The 19,653-nt window shown below is 36.6% G+C and overlaps 1 protein-coding gene across 13 annotated transcripts in view; it reads left to right on the top strand.

The window, feature by feature from the left end:
- The window catches only part of CFAP92 (cilia and flagella associated protein 92 (putative)), a 178,054-nt gene that overhangs the window by 2,360 nt on the left and 156,041 nt on the right, over positions 1–19,653 (top strand). For all 13 annotated transcript variants that reach the window (XR_011134541.1, XM_068907386.1, XM_068907387.1 and 10 more), the window contains exon 2: positions 6,294–6,433. The gene's annotated coding sequence lies outside the window, so the exon portion shown is untranslated. The remainder of the gene's footprint in view (positions 1–6,293; positions 6,434–19,653) is intronic.

Raw genomic sequence — 19,653 nt, 5'->3', positions numbered from 1 at the left:
AGTAGTTTGAATGGTAAAATGCTTGTCTTTGGTTACTCCCCAGACTCTGTTGGGGATTCACACCTGTTTGATGCAAATCATAGGAAAAACAAAATGAGTTTCATTCAATTTTAATCTGTTTCTGTCTGTATTTGAGTCCTTCATCAGGGAAGGGCAGAGAGTGATAGAAACCAATATCAAAACATGGTAGAGGCTCTCTAATGGCCTTGGTCACAAGGCCATTCCCTCAGCCAACTCAATTAGTTTAACCAGAAAAATTAGCAGATTTCAGGTCAAAAAGATTGAGCTGCAAAGCCTTCGCTGCAGGTACAAGACTGCTTAAAAATTTGAACGTTTGGTAGTGGAATTTGGGTAGTAAGATTGTATTCCATTTCAAAGAAGTTGCTTCACGTTTAAAGATGCAAAGCAAATCAGCTTCTGACCTTATGAATAAAGGGATATGATGATCTTATGTGAAACGCTGTGGAAAGAAATACAAGGAGGACGCCTACAATATATTACCCAGTGTTCTGCAGCACTGTTTGAAGGCGTGGATGGAGAAGATTTGAAGTAAATTTTGTAACTGTATGCAGTGACTCAATAAGTAGTTTATAGGCTAGCGTAGTTCTGTATGCTAACCAGCATTCATTCTTAATAACTGCCAGTGTGGATATAGAACAATTGCCAAAATTGTTAATGAAAACCAACATGACTAGAATTATAGCTTTGGTTGGTACATTGTTGGTTCTTTGTTCCAAGATAAATTTTTCAGGGAAGTTCAGCCCCTCTCAATCTCTCATAATAGAGACATATTACTTCCTGTGTTAAGGCTCCTTATGAAGTACAAACTTTTCTTGGTTAGATTTTGGTTAAAAGAATGTTTGAGCATTTGTATTTCTTGGCAGCTTTATATCTGGCCAGTTCTATAGCTGAGCCAGCATGAATGGATTGATTTCTTCAATACATCACAAGCAGTGAAATATTGTAGTTTCTGTTGTAAATTTATACCCTTACTCACCATTACCTGACATGTCCCTGAATACTTACGATACATAAATTCTTGATTGCACGTATTAAAATCATACTTACCGTTTTGTGACTATGGAGCATATTATTCTGTTTATGAGAGCAAGCTGCCAGTCTTTGCATTTTAGAAATAAAATATTTTTAATCCTGGCATTATTATTATTTGAGTTAAAATACTTTAGCTTTTAAAAGTTTACCTCTTTTTATAATCATGTGGACTCTGGCCTTATACTTCAAGATTGTGTGCGTCAGCTTATCTTGAAGGGGCCTTAGACTCTGCTGGCATTTTGGCTTACCACAGGTAGGGTTGTCCATCTGAGTCTTTTGAGCAACCAAGTCTTCAGTGTGATGGTCTGTGTGTCCTTTTACAAAAATGGATTGTTCTGAATCTTAACCATAAGAATTTTGTAATAACATACTGTTTAGTTATTCACTGTAAAGTGAAGGATACGCTGATTTGAGCGTACTTGTGTCCAGAATTTTCTCTTTTAAGTTTAGCAATTTTTGATCTTTACTGATTAAAATGCTAGCAGGCTTATTTTTAATATGTTAATAGTGTAAAGCTCTTTTTGGAGCAAAACAAGAATTAACGAAGGTTATCTAAGTGGTTAACGTTTGCAGGAAGGACAAAATTTTGTCCTTCCTGTGAATCGGATGTAGAAATTTTAACTCATTTGCAAAAGGGCAAGACAAATGGATATTTTGAAGACTGTTGCTGGTTGACAGATGTTCTGATTTTCCACCTCTGTATGCTGTATTCAGTGTCAGAAATAATTGGGGAACAGCATAAAAGTGTGGATGCTCTTTAAGATACTGATATTAAATCAGAATTAATTGGGAAGCCCCACTTCCCTGGGGCTTAGAATGGATTTGTCCTGGAGAAGGTCTCTCTCATGCTCATATTTTTACCATGTTCATACCTCACAACTGCAGAGGTCCCAGCACTTAGACTTCCTGGAGTCACTTGGGCCTTGTATTGTTTGTGGCCTATTCGAGCAGAAATTTTGCTTTTGCCTGGCATTCTCTGATTGTACGAGCACCAGTGGCAGTGAAACTGCAAGTTATAAGGAGGTTGCTAACCAAGAAACAGGGAAGAACTTGAGGTCTGAAACTTCTCCGACCAACTTTTTTTGTGTGTACTTCTTGTAAGCTTGCAGAGCCTAATGTTGCTCCAATAAAGTTTTTAGTGTTTCCTTCATTGGTACTTCCTAGCAATGAAAAAATTCTGTTATGCAGCTGTTCAGCAGAGTGTGCAAGTTTGTCATGTGTGATGTGTTTGTCAGCCAAAGTGAGATTGTTAAATTTGTTATCAGCCAAGTTACAGAACTAGTAGTAATAAGTAATAGTAATAAGAATTTTAATCGCGTTCAAGTGGCTTTCCGAGTTGCTCCTTTTGAGTGTTAGGTGATGTAAGCTATTTCTGATTATTTTCGGATGACTCAGTTGTAGATAGTGGATTCACTGCCACGTGAAATACTACATTCACATACATAGCTTAATCATCTTCTGTATGCATGAAATGCAAATTCTCCTCTACTTTTTTCCTAAGGTTTTTTATTAATCTTAGTTACCCATCCATTTGCCTTGTCTGTATTCTATAGAGAATGAAAGCCCATCATTGCATGTTTTTTATTTCAAAGACTGTAAGAGGAGACATGACACTTCAGAAACCACGCCAATTAAGATAAATGGATTTCTTAAAACACATCTGTTAATCTCCCTGTTTCAGCCACCAAAGAGTTGCTGATGAAGCTAAAGACTTTCTTCTCAGTCAGTTTTATTTGCCAAATCATCACAGGCCAGTCCCCTGATTTCTGGTATCTTTGTGTGGTTCCTTGAGTTGTTTGCTTGACCTGTATCATCTTGCCACTGTAGACTGGAGATACATCTTCAGGAACGTAGGATAAGGGGTGAAATGGGTGAAATTCATTTGAACAGTGCATGTGCTCATTAATATTCTTCTTTTACATTCCAGAAGCAAAGAAAATGCTGTAGAGCAGCAGTGTGCACATGTACTGAGGCTTTACCAGCTGGCCTCTACCTGCACGTTCATGAAATGTTGTTTGAAATGCTAAATACTCAAGCACCCCTGGAAATCTGCATAGTTTGCTGACTTTATATCCTTCTGAGAAGGATTGATGTAGTACCTGTAAACTTAAACATCACCTTAGCAGCAGTGTTCTTGCAGTCTTTGGATGTCTGTATCAGTTCCCAAAAGTCCTTGTGATGGTCGGATATCTGGCTGACTATTTTCCTTTCCCTGGTATGGATCGCAGAGAGAAATGTGTTGTCTGGCTGCTTGGCCCTTCATCTCGGTGACACTGAACGTACAGAACTTTTGAAGTTCTTTGGATCCTTCACCATGAGAAGTCTTGCACTGATATCAACAATTTTTTTTAAAGTGATTTAACATTGATGTAGTATCCAAACATTTCAGTGTTTCAGCTTACCAGAATCTGATGCTCACTGAATTTCTGATTTTTATCAGACAAATAAGTAACACCTCTATTTCCTTTAAAATAGGCACCCGAAGCTGCAAACTAATGCATATAGATACTCTTTGATAAATGCAGTGCATCAATATATATTTTACCTTGATTGAGTCAGAGAAGGAGCTCTAGTCTAGTGTTTTTCCATCTCTGACCACTCTTTCTGGTCTGCTTTCTGTAGAAATACAGGTTTTTCTAGACTGAATCAGTTTCATAATTCACCTTGTCTGGTATCTATCTAATTTAGTATGAAAATTTTCAAAACGTTTAGTGTGCTATAGAACAACTTGTTCCCTGTGGAAGTTTTTTCCCTGAACCTCAGCAGGACATACATAAGCCTGAGTAATCGCTTTTTGAAAAATCTGGGGGTGTTTTATTATTTGCAACTGCACATACATCTGTACATAATGTTACCCATAGAAGAGTTCAATTTCTTTTCCAGTCAGACTGTGAAACTCTGTGATACTCTATGGCGGTTAGTTCCATAAAGTGTGCAAAAAATATATGTTGACTCTGAAATTGTCGTATTTTGATTTAATTGAATTGTCCTATATTTTTATACCATAACAGAATGAATAGAAATTCTCTGCTTACCTTATTCATGCTATTGTTTTCTACACTTTTGTCATTTAAAAAATTTTTTTTCTCTCCAAAGTATATCAGTCTTTATGGACTTTCTTTGTAAGAGTTTTTCCATATTTTTATTCCTCTTCATAGCTCATTTCTGAGCTGCTGCTTCTTGTCCTGTACGATTTTTGAGTAGAAATAACCATAACTATGCCATTCCCAGACGAGACCATGCCATTGCTATATAGGATAGCAAAACAACAATTTCTATCATTGTGAACTGTAATGTCTTAGGGCCTTCAAAAATTACGATGTTGCACATTAGCTAGTGCCTGAATTGTCTTTTCAGAGTCAATGCACTTAATTTTAAAGTCAGCTTTAGGTAGTGTAAACTGCCTTCCTTGTATTTATTATTTCACCATTATCATCACTAAATTTCATTGCTCATCTTCCTCTCTGTTTAGCAATGTCTTAGGGATTTTGTGAAATAAAACTTGTAAAACACTCTGGTGTGTCAGCCTAGATACCTCTATCTTAGTATGGGCATATATGATATTTAAATATTTTGAATGTATGTATGTGGGTGTGTGTGTGTGTATATATATATATATATGAATATATAAAAATATGTATTCTTACTGAAAAACACAGTAGAAGTAAGAAATATTCTCCTTAATCTCTAAAAAGGAGCATGCCTGTTACTGATGCTCTATAAATATTCCGTGATAAAAACAGAGGTTCCAGTCAATTAAATCATAGATCATTCCTGTCTATCATGCTGTAACTAATACTTCCCATCTCATAGCAATACTCCTGTTCTCTGAAAGTTCCTTAACTGTTGGTGTTTCTCTTCATTAAAGGAGAAATTGACTTTATCATTTCTCTACAATTATGCATTCACTTTTCAACACATTTTCCTTTATCTGGTATTTATATTTTTTTAAAGGCATAATTTTTTTTGAAAATGTTCTCTGATTTAGTGTCGTCATTTAAAATATACTGATCTCTGTTACCTTTTGAATTGTGTAAATACAGTAAGTAGTGACTGCAGACGTTCCCTCCCTTTTCAGCCTATTTTCTTTTTGTATTTATTCTATAATTGCTGTTACTATTCCTATGGGAAATTTACAGTGCTGTCCTGTGAGATTCCAGAAGTGAAATATTCCCATTTTGCTTCCTTTAGTGCTGTAATGAGTATTTCAGATCTGTGGAGATTGTGTGGAGGCTTTCCAAATTAAGTCCTATATATCATATTTCGCTCCTGAGAACTGATTCTTTGGCCTTGAGGCTTGAATAACTCTAGGATATGTCATACTAACAATTATTTTACTATCTCTAGAAAATGGAACTGAGACCTAGCCAGCAAAGCTTTAATTCAAGCGCAATTCCATTTTTCTCAAATTTAGATGAGCGATTTGATGTGTCAGTAGAGAAACACATCCAACATTGTGTATCCCTCTTAAATTTTTGCACTTTCTTATTTAGCTTCAATTATATATCCTACTACGTAACAGAAACAAACTGCAAGCAATTTATTAAAAACATATTAATAGTATGCAATTTAAATTTTGCCTGTTCTATTACATGTTTATTAAAGGTGGAGTGAAAGACTTCACTTTCTGGTGTGATTTTTAGAGCATGCTAGTTGAACATTGGCAGTTAATGAAGTTCTGTCATAACAGGACTACTTAGCATTTATGGTTTTCTTCACAATTAAAAACATCAATTTTTAAACTTGCAGATAGTGGAGCCTTTCTGGCGTAAGTATTGCATTATACTGGCAAAAGTAACAAGTGTGGCAGTTGTCACAGTGTCACGATTCTGCCGGTATTTCTCAAACCCACCTGTAGTTTAATGCCTTGTGAACTTTCAGCTTTGAATTCCTCCCCCCACCCCGCTTTTATCTTCCTTGACTGAAATGGTGATGTTTCTATGGCACTACAATGTAGTTTCTGGATTAATAAAGCTAGGTTAAGAAAACCACTGAATCCAAAAATAGACTGTAAAAACGGTGTTAGGAAAATACAATGTCATTGACTCAGTATGTTTTGAGCTTAAATTAAACATATTTTTTTCCTCTCTGAATTTGTAGCTCTGTCAATACATTTTTTTTTGTTGTCCTGAGAGCAAGCTGAATTTGTTCCTTTTGCCTCATCATCAGTAATAAAATGCTGTGGCTAAATACAGCCTGCAGTAGTATTTGTGCCAACTGTTGCCTTTGAATTTGTACAGGTGCAGCAGGGATCCAAACATGGGAAGTAACTTTGTCCAGTATGGAATGCAGCCCAGATTTTTGTCTTAGTTATACTGCTTCTGGAGGACTTGGACAAATTAAGAACAAGATCTTCCAGACATAAAAGGAGAGAAATCTGGTAAGAAAATGCCTTTTTAAAAATTTGGCTATGGGTATGATAATGTTTTTGTTTCCATTTCATAGACAAAGTTCAACATCATTTTTGAATCATTGAACGAGTAAACGTAAGAATGAAGAAAAATTCTCTATTACTCAATTGCGATAGTAGATAGCGACGTGAATTCATTAATGGTCATAGATACGCTATCGATCTGTATGTATACTTTCAAATACCATTATAAATGCAGTTCATCTCTACGTATGATTGGTATAAAACAAGATATCTATGTTGTTTTGGAATATATGGAGAATCTGTTAAACACTTGGCAGTACTGCTATGATCTTCAAAGAAGTCTTATGTCAGATAGTAATATGAAGTGAAACCAATTCAGTGAGTCTTTGCTTTATATTATGATGCCAAGCATTTGAAAGTTCAGAATGGTCAGACTTTGCTAAAAGTATATTATACAAGCCTCTGCGTTCTGTTTGCAATATCTTATCAAAATTTGTCATCACCAGCAGAGCAGCCCAGTTTAATTCCCCTTAAGTGAGTGTCAGACTTCTTGTTTGCTTTGCCCATATATTGCAGTGGGTCTGAAAATCTTCATGTCCATGGTGTGTGCAGCTAGACTGAGGGTTGATTTTTATACCTAAAAGTCCTGGGAAAAGGGCACAGCTCAAGGACGGCTGTGTGCCTGTCCAAAGAAGTGTTCAGTCTGTGAGAACACAGGCTACAGGTCTGGCCTCAGACCTCCACTAATTTGTCTTCTGCTGTTTGACTGTTCAGTGAGAGCTCTGCACTAAAGCAAACATCTGCCTTTCTAACTCTAATAGGGGTGTTCCGCTGGTTTAAATAGCGTGCTTATTTTCCTTTCCTGTTCTCAATCTCTTCTCTGTGTTATCTCATGTTTGCTGCTGCTTTTCTCAAGGTTTAGATTTAGGAAAAGTCAGTGGGATTACTTTGTATGTGAGAAGTTAAGATGCAGTCAAATACCTTGTTGAATTGGGGCCCAAAAGCCAATGAATCCTCCTGTACCTTTCCACAGGATAAATTATTACATCTTAAGTTGACCTGTGTTGTTAGATAGCTGTTACAGTTCAAAAATCTTTAAATAGAATATTACAGGTTCTGCCAACTTCTACAAGCAACACTTTGACAAACCAGATCCCTATCTGGTATTGAGAGAGATTATATATAGAGAGAGATGTCTGATGGAGAGAGAGATGTCATACTTCCTTAACCGTTTACATGTGTCATCTCTATGTTGGGAAATAGAAATTTACCTACTTTATTTGCCAAACTTAGGCTCTATTATAAAGAAATTCTTGCTGAAATTAAGGCTGGGTAAGGTTAAAAAATATGTTCCTCACTAATTAGATTCATTTTCATGGCAGATACAGCCAACTTGGAAGTTTGGTTCGTTTATCAGGCCTCTCATTTTTTTGACATTTACAGTACAATTTCTTTACAGTACGTTTTTTAGTGTCACTAGTACCTGAGATCATTTTCAATGCAGATGTTGTGGTTCAGTCTCAGTGGCTTTGCTGCTACCTTTGCAGATTCCGATTTGTATGTGGTACACTGTCACATTTGCAAAGATAGGGGTATACGTGCATATAGCTACATCATGCAGTTCTGTTCAATTTATTGAAACTTTCTGGCAAGTTCTTAGCTCTTCTGTGAAGTATGTATAGAGCATATTTGCTTCTCTAATTGTTGCTGAATAGATTTAGTTTTTGTTTATTAATATATAGTAATTTGTGTTTTGTTTATTATGTACTTCAGCTTCAGATTACCTCTACAGCAATTTTCCTTGCAAGAAAGTATTGTAATTGAAGTGATGTTTCTAGCTTATTCAATCAAGGACAAACAGCTAAGAACCTAGTAGCCTTATAACAGGAATACAATGCATACGTACAGTTCTAGCACAGCTTATATAAAGCTTATATAAAAATATTCTTTTAAGGTGATATTCATTGTGAATTAAAAGATTAGTCTGAATGCATATATTTTCAATTGTGGATGTCTTCTGGTATCAAGAGACCAAGATTTGATAAGCACATATGAACTCTTTTAAAAAAACAAAAAAAAAAAACAAAAAAAAACCTGTAAAAAGCCTTGTTGTCATGACTAGACATTACAACTTAACAACTAGAACCATCAATTTCCATGATTTCCATCCTATCTGTATTGAATCTCAGCCAGCTTGTCCTTTTCTGTGACATAGGCCTGTCCTAAGACCAGAAAAAGATTTATTCTTACATTCTTCACTACAGACCAGCTAAAAATAAACAGCTTTTTATCATCCTAAACTGTTGTTGATTGTTGAAACCACCACCACTGGGGAAGTCTAGAACCTTGTCCTTCCTGTTATGAAGGAGACTGGAAGACAAAGAAACCTGCCCAAAGGAATATAGTAAGGGAAAGGCAGTAAGTCACTGAAGTTCTGTATCTTCTAATTAAGGACTCCCACAGGCATGTGAGCATATATAGAACAATCTCTAGACGTGTCCTGCTATGCAGGAGGTCCAATGAAAATATTCAGGAAACGTGAGAGTCCTGTACCAATGCCATTTTAGCAGAAAGGGAGGTGATAGTTATTTTAATCTGTAGGAGCACGTGTTATGGGCCATTTCCAAGACAGACCATTAACAAATACTATAGAGAGGCTTAAAATAGGCAAATTGCAACAAGATTAAAAAAAATCATGACTTGAATAAGAACAAAGGATTTATGTAGAAAAAATGTTAATGATAATATAACTGCTGGAGAATGGTTTAGCAAATATCTAAAAATTACAATTCACAGAAAAGTTATTCTATTTAATACAGCAAACTGGCTTAACAAAAATATGAAAGCAATTGTGCTACATGTGTATGTATGGAAGCAAGTGAAAGAAAGGGGCAAATGATGATATTGAATATAAAATAAAAATTGAAGACTATAAAATTTGATAAGAGAAAGTGGCTCAGAAAAGTCAATTGCCAGCAAAATTTAAGGACAAGGGGAGACAGGAGCAGGAGGAATCTGAGCTGTTTTGGTTCATTAGTGGGTGAAAGTGGTAGTGTTATTCCATCCTGCTCCTATATCATTTATATCAGATTATTCTGGGTTTTTTGAGAAAATCAATGTTATTTTTTGTGAGATTATTTGTTTTAAATAGAATAAGGAATGACACAAATTTCTCTTAAACATTTTAATTACTTAAGGAGCGATGAGTTACAGTATAGGTCTTAGGAATTTTCATTTCCTGTTGTACTCATTTAGCAACTCTGTCTCTACTGGAATTTATAATTATATCTAGAATACCATATATATATCATACAAGAATCAATTCTTACAAATTCCAGTAAACATGTTTACTATGGGTGCTGGAGAAAAAATCCTTTCTGATCAAGTTTGCAGATAATTTAGAAGTGGATACTGAACAAGTTGACAAGTCACTGATGAGAGCTGAATCACTTGGAGAGCTGTCCATATGCAGCCAGAAGAGCTGAAATATTATAGGCTGTACTTATAAAGGCCAGATATTATCCTTGGTAGTAAAAGCTGTAAAAAAAAAAAAAAAAAAAAAAAAAAGTTACTGATCAGGGTGTCCACAGGGTAGGAGCTTTTAGTACATTAATCAAAAAGGAACCTTTGTTTCATGTATTTATGTTAAATAGAAGGAAGCCTGTTTATTTAATCTTTCAAATATATGGATTCTGTCTTAGTTAAAGTGGAAACTGTACTGATGTACATGTATTGAAGCAGTAGTTTCTTTCTCTTTCTCATCTGGACTTGCATAGAGTATTTTGCTGGGAGGATATATTTGAGTTGCATTTTATTTTTGAATTCTCTCTCAGCGTAGTCATTGAAACTGCTACTGCTCACTCTCAGATAAGCTTGTCTAAGATAAGCTTATCATAGATATAATGATTTTAATATGGTAAGAAAAAGTAAGGTTTCCCATTTACTGGTTGTAATTATTAGGTAGCATTATGTAATTTAATTAGTGGGATTTACTGTTTCCATCAAAGAGAACCTGTAATGTCTGTTGTATGGTATAGTTTTAATAGCAAATAAAATCAGTCAGGTACATGAGTTTAGTAAATGATTTTAGATATCTGTAAGGTTATTTTTGCTGATCATTTTTTCCACTTTTTAGTGTAGTTTTCCTTAAAATCAGGAAGAGGCTTTTTTAGTATGCAATATAGAAAACAGTTTAAGCTTAAAGACTGCTGAGTTTGCAGTTTTAAATATTTGAATTCAAATATTTATTCAGTGCTTCTTTCAGAGTAGTTTGTGCCTAAATTCTCTAAAACAACATATTGGTCCTCATTTGTCTCTCATCTGATTAATATAACTAAATTTTGCAGTCAGTTTCTTCATTACCGATGAAGTACCAGTATACTTAATGAACTGTTTTTGGAGCTTCATAGCTATTACGAGGAAAAATACAAGGGCTCCACTGAAGCCTATCTAAAGGCTTAACTAATAGATGATGATATGGGAAGTCAGCCATGCTCTTAAAGTGTAGGTAAAGCAGATTAGGAGAAAGGGAATTCAGGAAATTCACAGATAAGCTTAAAAAGAGGAATGATTGGCTTTGACCTGTCACACCAAAATTGAATATTTTGTTGAAATGTAGTTAAGTAAAGAAAAAGTATCTCCAGGTTAAATATTTCTTTCTTGTGGTGACATATTTCAGAGAATTGCTTGTTTTGGGGAATTAAGTGTGGTTAGATGATTGGTGGTGACTCCCTGGCAAACAAAGAAGCCCTAGTAAAGGAATGTGTTATGTGGTAAGTGGCAGGTGTGTGATGTAGATCAGGATCTCTAATGCTTGTTGGTAAGAGGGAATATTTCAGACTGAAGTCCAGATTTCAGACTTGTTTTATGCAACATATTATTCCTTCATGGGCAAGTTCTAGCTAAAAAGAATTCCCTAATACACAGATCTTTGAAAGCAAGATACTTCATAGGGAAAGAAAAAAAAAAAATCAGAATCACAGAACAGTTGGGATTGGAAGGGACCTCTGGAGATCATCTGGACCAACCCCCCTGCTCAAGCAGTATCACCTAGAGCAGATTGCCCAGGACCATGTCCAGGTGGGCTTTGAATATCTCCCGTGATGGAGACTCAACAAACTCCGTGGGTAACCTGTTCCAATGTTCAACCACCCTCATAGTAAAAAAGTGGTTTTATGTGTACAGATAGAATTTCCTGTATTTCAGTTTGTGCCCATTGCCTCTCATCCTGTCACTGAGCACCACTGAGAAGAGTTTGGCTCCATCATCTTGACATCTTCCCATCAGATATTTATACACATTGATAAGAGCCCTCTTCAGTCTTCTCTTCTCCAGGCTGCACAGTCCCAGCTCTCTCAGCATCTCCTCATATGTCAAATTCTCCAGTCCCTTAATCATCTTTGTGGTCCTTTGCTGGATGTGCTCCAGCAGGTCCGTATATTTCTTGTACTTGGCAACTACTAATATTTATTTGAGACCCATTTGGTAATGCCAAGGAGTGTTGCAAACATAGTTTCTGTTTTAATTTGGTAACCTGAAAAAAATCCCCATTTTTTTTTTTACCTTTATCCATCTAGTGAGGACATATTTGCAGTCTGTGAATGAGTAGTGAAACCAAATGAATATAGTCCTGATGAAAGTGAAAACAAAATAATGTCACGCTTGCATAGGAGTCGTATCCTTCACAAGGGATAAAGGAGGTGGAACAATGCTACAGCTTCGAGAAAAGGGGCACTTCAGGACCGCAGCACTCTTACTGCTGCTGTTGCCACGTGAACCTGTCCATACTCCTAACACTATAGTTAAACACCTTAGGAAATCATGCCACTTAAAATACATTGAAACCAGAATTTCCCAGACTAGCCTACAATTCGCTCAGGATATGCAAGCAAGCTGTAGTATTTTCCTTCTTTACCTACAAGACTAACAAATAAAATAAACCAGCTATTTTGAAAACAAGCAGGAAAATGGAGAATAATAACCTCTAGTTTCTTTTCTCCAGGTTTGCCATGTTGGTTTGCCTAAGATCCTGCAGTTGGATTCTCACTGATAGCTCTCTGTCTCTTTAGGTAGAGCCCATCCTGTTAGGTTAGTGGGACTCAATTTGGCCTTAGGGGTTTGCTTATATTGCGCAAAAGGCCAGACTGGGAGCTTAGAATCGGTGTGTCTTGACCTGGCTTCTACAGCGATATGCGCTCGGTCAGGACTTTGGTGAAACTCTTGAGTTCCTAGGCTGAAAGTTGTTGTAAACGTGAACCTGACATCAGTAACCTGATTGTATCATTATTATCATCCCATGCAGGTAGCGTTTTTTTCCTTGCATGTTTCTGGAAAATGCATTAACATGAAACTAGCTAACTACTTAGGCAAAGAATGTTAAGAATGTGGATGTTGATTTATATAAGAAAAAAAAACCTCAAAACTTGTTTCTCTGTATCTGCTCTAAGAAACTGCTCAAGAGAAATCATACCGTGTATCTTTATGCAAAATACAATGACATCTCGTCATTTCTAAACTTGAAATATGTCTAAAAACGTGTCTCTTTATTGAAGATAGCTGATAGATTGCCAGAGATTTCAAACTTCTTTTCTTTTTGGATTTCTTTTCTTATTCCTGTTTTAGAAGCAATCAGTTTTGGTAAGATCTGCTTCAGATTTTAAGGAACAGGGAAGAAACACAGTTCTGTTGGCTTTGACCCCATTGTTTGTAGTTATTTAATTCATGAAAATGTTCTTTATTTTATTGCACTTCGTTAGGATGGAATTACAGCACCTAAATGATTAGTGAAGTCTCTATTTACAGTAAAATTCTTTAAAGTGTTAGGAGAAGAGAGGAAAAAACTGTTATGTAAAGATTTAATACGAGGCTTGAGCCACATCTTTTACAGTTGTAGTAGCAAAAAATTTAAGGCAAGTCTGAAAATGATTAATCATAGTTAGGAAAATAAATGGAGACTATATTGCTCAGTGACGAAAAGTATAATAGCTTTAAGTTTCTATCAAGAGAAAACTGTTTGTGTCTTGCAACATCTGACACCATTTCATGACAGAAAACCTGTATAAAGAATCAGGAAAAAACTAATGGTAACTGCTTGTTTGGAAAATCAGTCTATCATATTCCATTACTGAGACCTTGGTATGAAAAGGTGACAAGCTTCAAGGAATTTTTTCCTCTAAAAGCTTTCAGCAACCACTAGGTGACAATGTTGATTCAATTTCAGAGCTGTCTTCCGTCTGACAAAGCTGTTACTAAAGTTCAGGGAAACAGTTTAGGGTCTCTAGAGTTCAGTTACTCGCAATTCGTGATCTTTGGGGGACTGCAGTTGCCCTTTCTTCAGGCTGTAATTGCTACTATTTTGGTTTTAATCTTTCCAATATTTCACTCTTTTATAAGTATATCTGAAAATTAAGTTATCCATTTTGCAGTTGCCTTGCAATCTTAGGGAAGGAAAGCAAATGCTTGCTTTTAAATGCTCCATTGTCTTTTGAAGAAGACAGCTGCTGATGGTGTGGTGGTTGCCATGTTCTTCAACTACTTCCTACTACTGTTGATGTAAAATGGGTGGCAAGATAGATTTTAGGCAGATGTGTCAATGGGAGATTCCAGACTCCTCTGTGGTCACAGGAGGTAAAATGTAAAGCCTAGGCAGAAATTAAATTATTAATAATCAGAGGCAAAAAGCTCCTGGCTCCTAAAGAGGGGATGAGAAAAAATTCAAAGAGGAAAAGAGAGCCTGAAATCCATCCCGGCTGAGACTTCCCTTTATGCCAAGGCCATGTAAGAATGGGCTTTACTTGATTTTTTTTTTTTTTTTTTTTTTTTTTTTTTCCCCCTAGACAAACGTGAGTGCTCTGGATTCTCCTCAGAGCCCTATCTCTTAATACTTTTCATAGAGAGAATACAGGAGAGGTCTCCATCCGCTTTTCCCAGAGATTGTACCCATGTAGAAGAGAGCAATTCAACTTTAATAACTGTAAGTCTGGACGCAGGATATTCAGACAAGAAAAAAGTCATAACTAAAGCTATATGAAATTTGAATGAAAACTTCTGTCTGGTACGTCATATTAATTTCGCCTAAAATGAACTTGCCATTTCAGACAGTGACTGTGTGCCTGCAAAAGCGGCATCGTTCCCACTGCCCATGGGCAATCATTTGGAGACGCTGGGAACATGCCGTTGGGGAAGGCATTCTGCGAGGGTACGTCAGGGAGCAGATTGCCCCAGGAAAGAGTTCAGTGTAAACAGCAACCACGTAGCCGTTATGCGACTGGAGTAATTTGTTCGCACACACTCATTACTGAGTGTAATCTAACTTTAATTGGAACTAATGTAATAGGAAAATATTTACATGAGTTCTTGTAAACATGTGTAGTGTTCCGAAGCGAGAAAGCAATGTGATAAACTTAGTATCAAAGTAATCATTAGGTAGGCATTCTTAATTTTTCAATGTAGTCACTTAATTTCTGATATCAATTTAAAAAATGGAAGTTTAGTGCTGTATGTGGGTAGTTGCACAATGGTATCAATATTTGACGAGTGAAATCAGACTCCTGACGAATTTTCAATAACATTTATGTTATACTGTAGGTTTTTGAAAAGATATTTAATGAATAATAATAATGTGAATAATAGTATGTAGCTTTTGTTTATTTAAAATGAATGAGATATAATTCATTTTCTCCAAAATCCATAGTATTCAATAATGTGATAGTTAAGTAAAAATTGATCTCTTATTAAATGAAGTCACTTCAAAATTGGTCTATTTTATCTTGAAAATTCAATCTTATTTCAGAAAACGAAAGGAGTATGGCAAAAAGTCAAACAACATCTGTGAGCAGGTGCATTCACAGAAAGTCCAGAGCAGTCATCTTAAATAGTGGTCCCCACAATTACTTGTTGTGAATACTAGTGTCCGAGAAAAATATACTTGGAAAATGTGAGAAAAATCCTTCATCATCCACTTAAATTAAATAATTGTACTCTAAATCTGAGGTTAACAGCAAGAAGTTTTCATTGAGATTTCATTTAACTCTCTCTAGTTGTAATGACTTTTTTCTTGTCTGGGCATCATGGACCTTGTCCAATGTTTATTAAACGTAGTGGTAAGTCTCACGTGAACAAGTGTAAAATCAAACCTGTGTTTCCTGATGCTTCCAAGCATAATTGTATCCTTCCTGCCAGCTGGACTCGCAAAGTCTTGAGGCCTGGGAAAATCTGTTGCTAATCATGAGCAAATACTAAGTCTAGGATCTGAAATGTTATCAGACTTTGGAAATCACAAATATATGTTGATCCTATGTGTTATTAAATACATGGCACTTCACTTGAAATCATTTCTCTCCTGTGAGAGATTGATATTTGTGACTGTTAGAATGGCCAAAGTAATAAAATTATATCATTCAAATATGGTAAACGTGTAATTTTACTGTAAATAAGCATCACTTCGGCTTTAAAATAACTTGCATCACGGCTTCAAGCAGACATGCGCTTGCTCGTCTCTTTTGCAGGCAGGCACTCATGCCAAGCCAGAAAGACATGAGCTGGCTCTGTTCTTGTGGCCGTGTAGTTGCACTTGCGTGGCGCTGAGCCCAAAATGGTAAGCCCTTCTCAGTGTAGCTTGCTTGTAGCTCTGCTGCTGGCCGTTATCCAGCCACCTGTGAGGGCAGGAGTAAGGTGTGTGTTTTTCGTAGAAAATATGAAGACGCATCCTCAGTTGTCCATTCAGCAAATATCACTGTATTCTCCTGTTGCTTTCTTGCTTAGCAGCTCCAGCCTTCACCTCTAGGGTGCCTTGTGTCCCGTTCGGCTCCTCACAAGGTTACTGCCGCGTCAATGTGGCTCCTTCCCAGGAGCTCTAGTGACATGAGTGGGCTACTGCTGCCCAAGGGAAAGTTGCACTTTTGTTTTCTTTGTCTGGTGTTCTTTCAGAGGGTTTTCTTCCCTGTCACTTGGAGTCTTGGAGATTAGGGGAAAAAAAAGCTTTAGTTCTTAGATGTTAGTCTACGTCTCCTGAAGAAAACAGTATTTGTAGCCAGCTGCAGAAGGCAGATACCAAGCGGCTATATTCACAGCAAGGGCTTTAGTGATGCAAAGCAGAACTGCCAAGCCTGAATAACTGCATAGTCATATCACAGTTTGACTCCAGTAATGCACAGAGGCGGTTGTGTTTGGCAGAACTCTTGCTCCATCAGAGTAGGCTGAAAGGCAGGAGACCGGGTAATTTTTAGAAAATGAACTTTTTCTGGTTTATTTTATATTATGTAGCTCCAAAGCTGACTGTTAGCACATTCATCAAAATAATTACCTTCCATTAATAATATTGTGGCCTTAAGCATGATGGAGAATGGTGTTCCATGATGTATGTGTAAGCCTAGTGTGAAGGTTCACAACATAATCCAAATGAAACTACACAAATTTCAGAGTGAATTTACCTCTGTTGTAATTTCTTTGAGCTTTTAGGATCACTCAATGAGTGATATCTTCATTTGTTGATCATATAGATTCACGTGACTATAAAGTACTAATTATTAATGCAGTAGAAACATCTGAGAAAAGGCCTAATATGACAGACTTGGACATTATAGTTCGTTCTTCAACAACAAAAAATGGATAATGCACTGCTTCACAGCCTGGCTCTAAAATATTTATCCTATCTGTTACTGGAAGAATTGTCTTTTCCTTCCCTCCGTCTGATGGCCTGTCAGTGCCATAAAGCAGAGGGGCGGTTCTGGGTTTTGTGAAAGAACTAACCTGTAATGTGATGGAATAAAATCGTCACATTATTTTATATGAAACAGCAACATTTATTTACTGTTCACTTGTTCATAAAGATATTCATCACCAGTGCCTGTAATCATATTGAAATCATGAGCTAATAGGCGTAAAAGGATTGCAGTCTATTACATAACAGATTTATGTACACTAAGAGCTTGCTCCTTAGTGGCTTATTGTTGTGAATAGGAATCATGCAGATCTATGAGCAACTGCGGAGGCTGTTCAAGAAAGGATGGTGTCAATGGATAATCTAGTAGCTTGCAATTAAATTTACAGCTCAACAGTGTTAACAGATAAATTAAAATGGGAAAATAAAAGAACTGGATACGTTTTGACTTAAGTTTAAAGTGAAAAAATTGTCTCACCTAACAATGACATAATTAGAAAAATTGTTCTGTTCAATTTCTGGAACCTGAAATGAGCATCTTCAGCCAAAAACCATGTAATACAGTAACCAAATTTTATTCTAAAGCTCATTAGTTTTCCACTAGTATACTTTTTCTGCCCTATTTTGAAACAGTACAGTACTTAAAATAAGGCTGCAGTGGAGACTGACTTTCTTGTTTAGCTTTACCAAAATAACTACAAACAGCTTAATGACATACCTAATGAAAACAGGTTTCTCCTTTCTGGTGTGGGTGTGGGGGCAGGCACTGAAGGGTAATAACCTACTCTGTCAAAGGCTACTTGTGGTTCATTCTTTTGATGATGCCCTTTGTGATAATAAACAGTAAATGCAAAAGAGAAGATGAAAAAAATTACTCATTAGAGAGCAGATCAGCCTAAAGTTTGATTCTTCAGAACTGACTAGACGTAGTCTTAAGGGGTAGTATTACCCAGGAGAGTGGTCTAAGCCTACCTGTCACATGCTGCATGTTCCATGCCATGTGATGGGACCATGTTATGAACAAAGTTTCCTGCTACTCTTTACCCTTACTATGTATTGATGACTTGCCATGAACAGTTTTTCAGCTCTCTAATATTAAGTTATGTTACTCTGGGCTGATAGAATGTTTTTTATGTTGAGTCTGTTTTGTAGAACACATACCACGTGTGAAAGTAATGGCCCAGAGACTTTGGATTCTAAGCAGACAGATGTGTCACTGAAGGATGTGAGTTTGGGAGGGTACGTTCCATATAAACAAACGCCGTTGAAAACATCGGTTAATCTGGCGTTCTCTAAAAGTGGTGAAATACAGTTCTTGTGTGCCCTAGATACAGAAGTCCAAAATTTAGAAGCTCTTATTTTAGTATTGTTAAAGTCAAACCAGGCAGTGAGAACTAGAAATGAAGTGAAATCTTGGCTCTGCTCATGTCAGTGGGAGACATGACTTGTCCTTGACTCTTTCGGGGTTACTCAAGGCTTTCAAGATTAGGTCCCAAATTCCCATCTCCTGGGTTTTGGTTAGTGTGCATGCTGTAGTTGGAATTTTAATTCCTGCAAATTCTTTTCTCAGCTTTGATTTTCATTCTTTGCTGCTTAATGATTGCTTTGGGTTTTTTTTGTTTGTTTTTTAAAGACTTTTCTAGCTCTTCTGCCAGGTGTTTCCACACACACACACACACACAGACACACACTTGGAATATTGCTTTGAGTTGTGACTTTTTTTTTCTTAAGCTGATTAGAAATCGAAGGAGATGTTTAAGGAAACTATGCTATTGCTGTGAACATCTATTTTTTATTAACCCATTTTTATAGTTATGACACAACAGATCAATAAAAAACAGCAAAATACTGATGAATAGCAACGCACCCCTAAACAAGAAATTGGAACAATGACTCCTGTGACTGGAGCAAAGAGTAAGTTTATATCTTGTTAGCTGAGAGAGAGAGATTTCTTCTGGAGCAAGGATGGAGCAAAGCAAGTAACTTCATCAGTAACCATACCTGCTGCGTGGCCTTCCAGCCAGCTTTTCAGATAGAGAATTTTACTGTCACAGGCCATGAGTTGCTAGGTAAAATGATCTCTTTCAGGATCCACAGGCTGTCGGATATTCCTGCAGGTACTGTTTTCAGTTGAGTGTGCTGTAGGTAAAGTTCTTGACTTGTATTAAGTATAGGAGGAAGAATTTAAGTCTTTAAAGCTATAGCCCACCTTGAGTGACTTAGTATTCAGAGAAAAGCATGTACAATGAAAGGGGCAGGAACTGGCACAGAAAGTATCTAGAAAAAAATTAAGGAATAGTTGTGGACAGGTAAGCGTTTCTGAAGCAGTAAAATTGAGAATCAGTGAGGATTCAGAGATTACTGTGAGCATTTGCATGTAAATGACTTTGTCAGTTCACTTTAGAAATATCATTTGTTTTTCTTTTTAATGTTTAGGTGTTACTGGAACTTAACTTTTTTTAGGGTCCCCACACAGTGTTAAGGGCCTAATCATGCCAAGTGGTGAAAGCTCTTTGCTCTTGCTGAAATGTGCCAACTGTGAATATTTTTAGGTTGGGAGACACTG

Source organism: Struthio camelus, chromosome 14, assembly GCF_040807025.1.
Source record: "Struthio camelus isolate bStrCam1 chromosome 14, bStrCam1.hap1, whole genome shotgun sequence".
NCBI classification, from domain to species: Eukaryota; Metazoa; Chordata; class Aves; order Struthioniformes; family Struthionidae; genus Struthio; species Struthio camelus.
The sequence above is the reverse complement of the archived record's forward strand: the minus strand, read 5'-3'. Positions and strand labels throughout refer to the sequence as shown.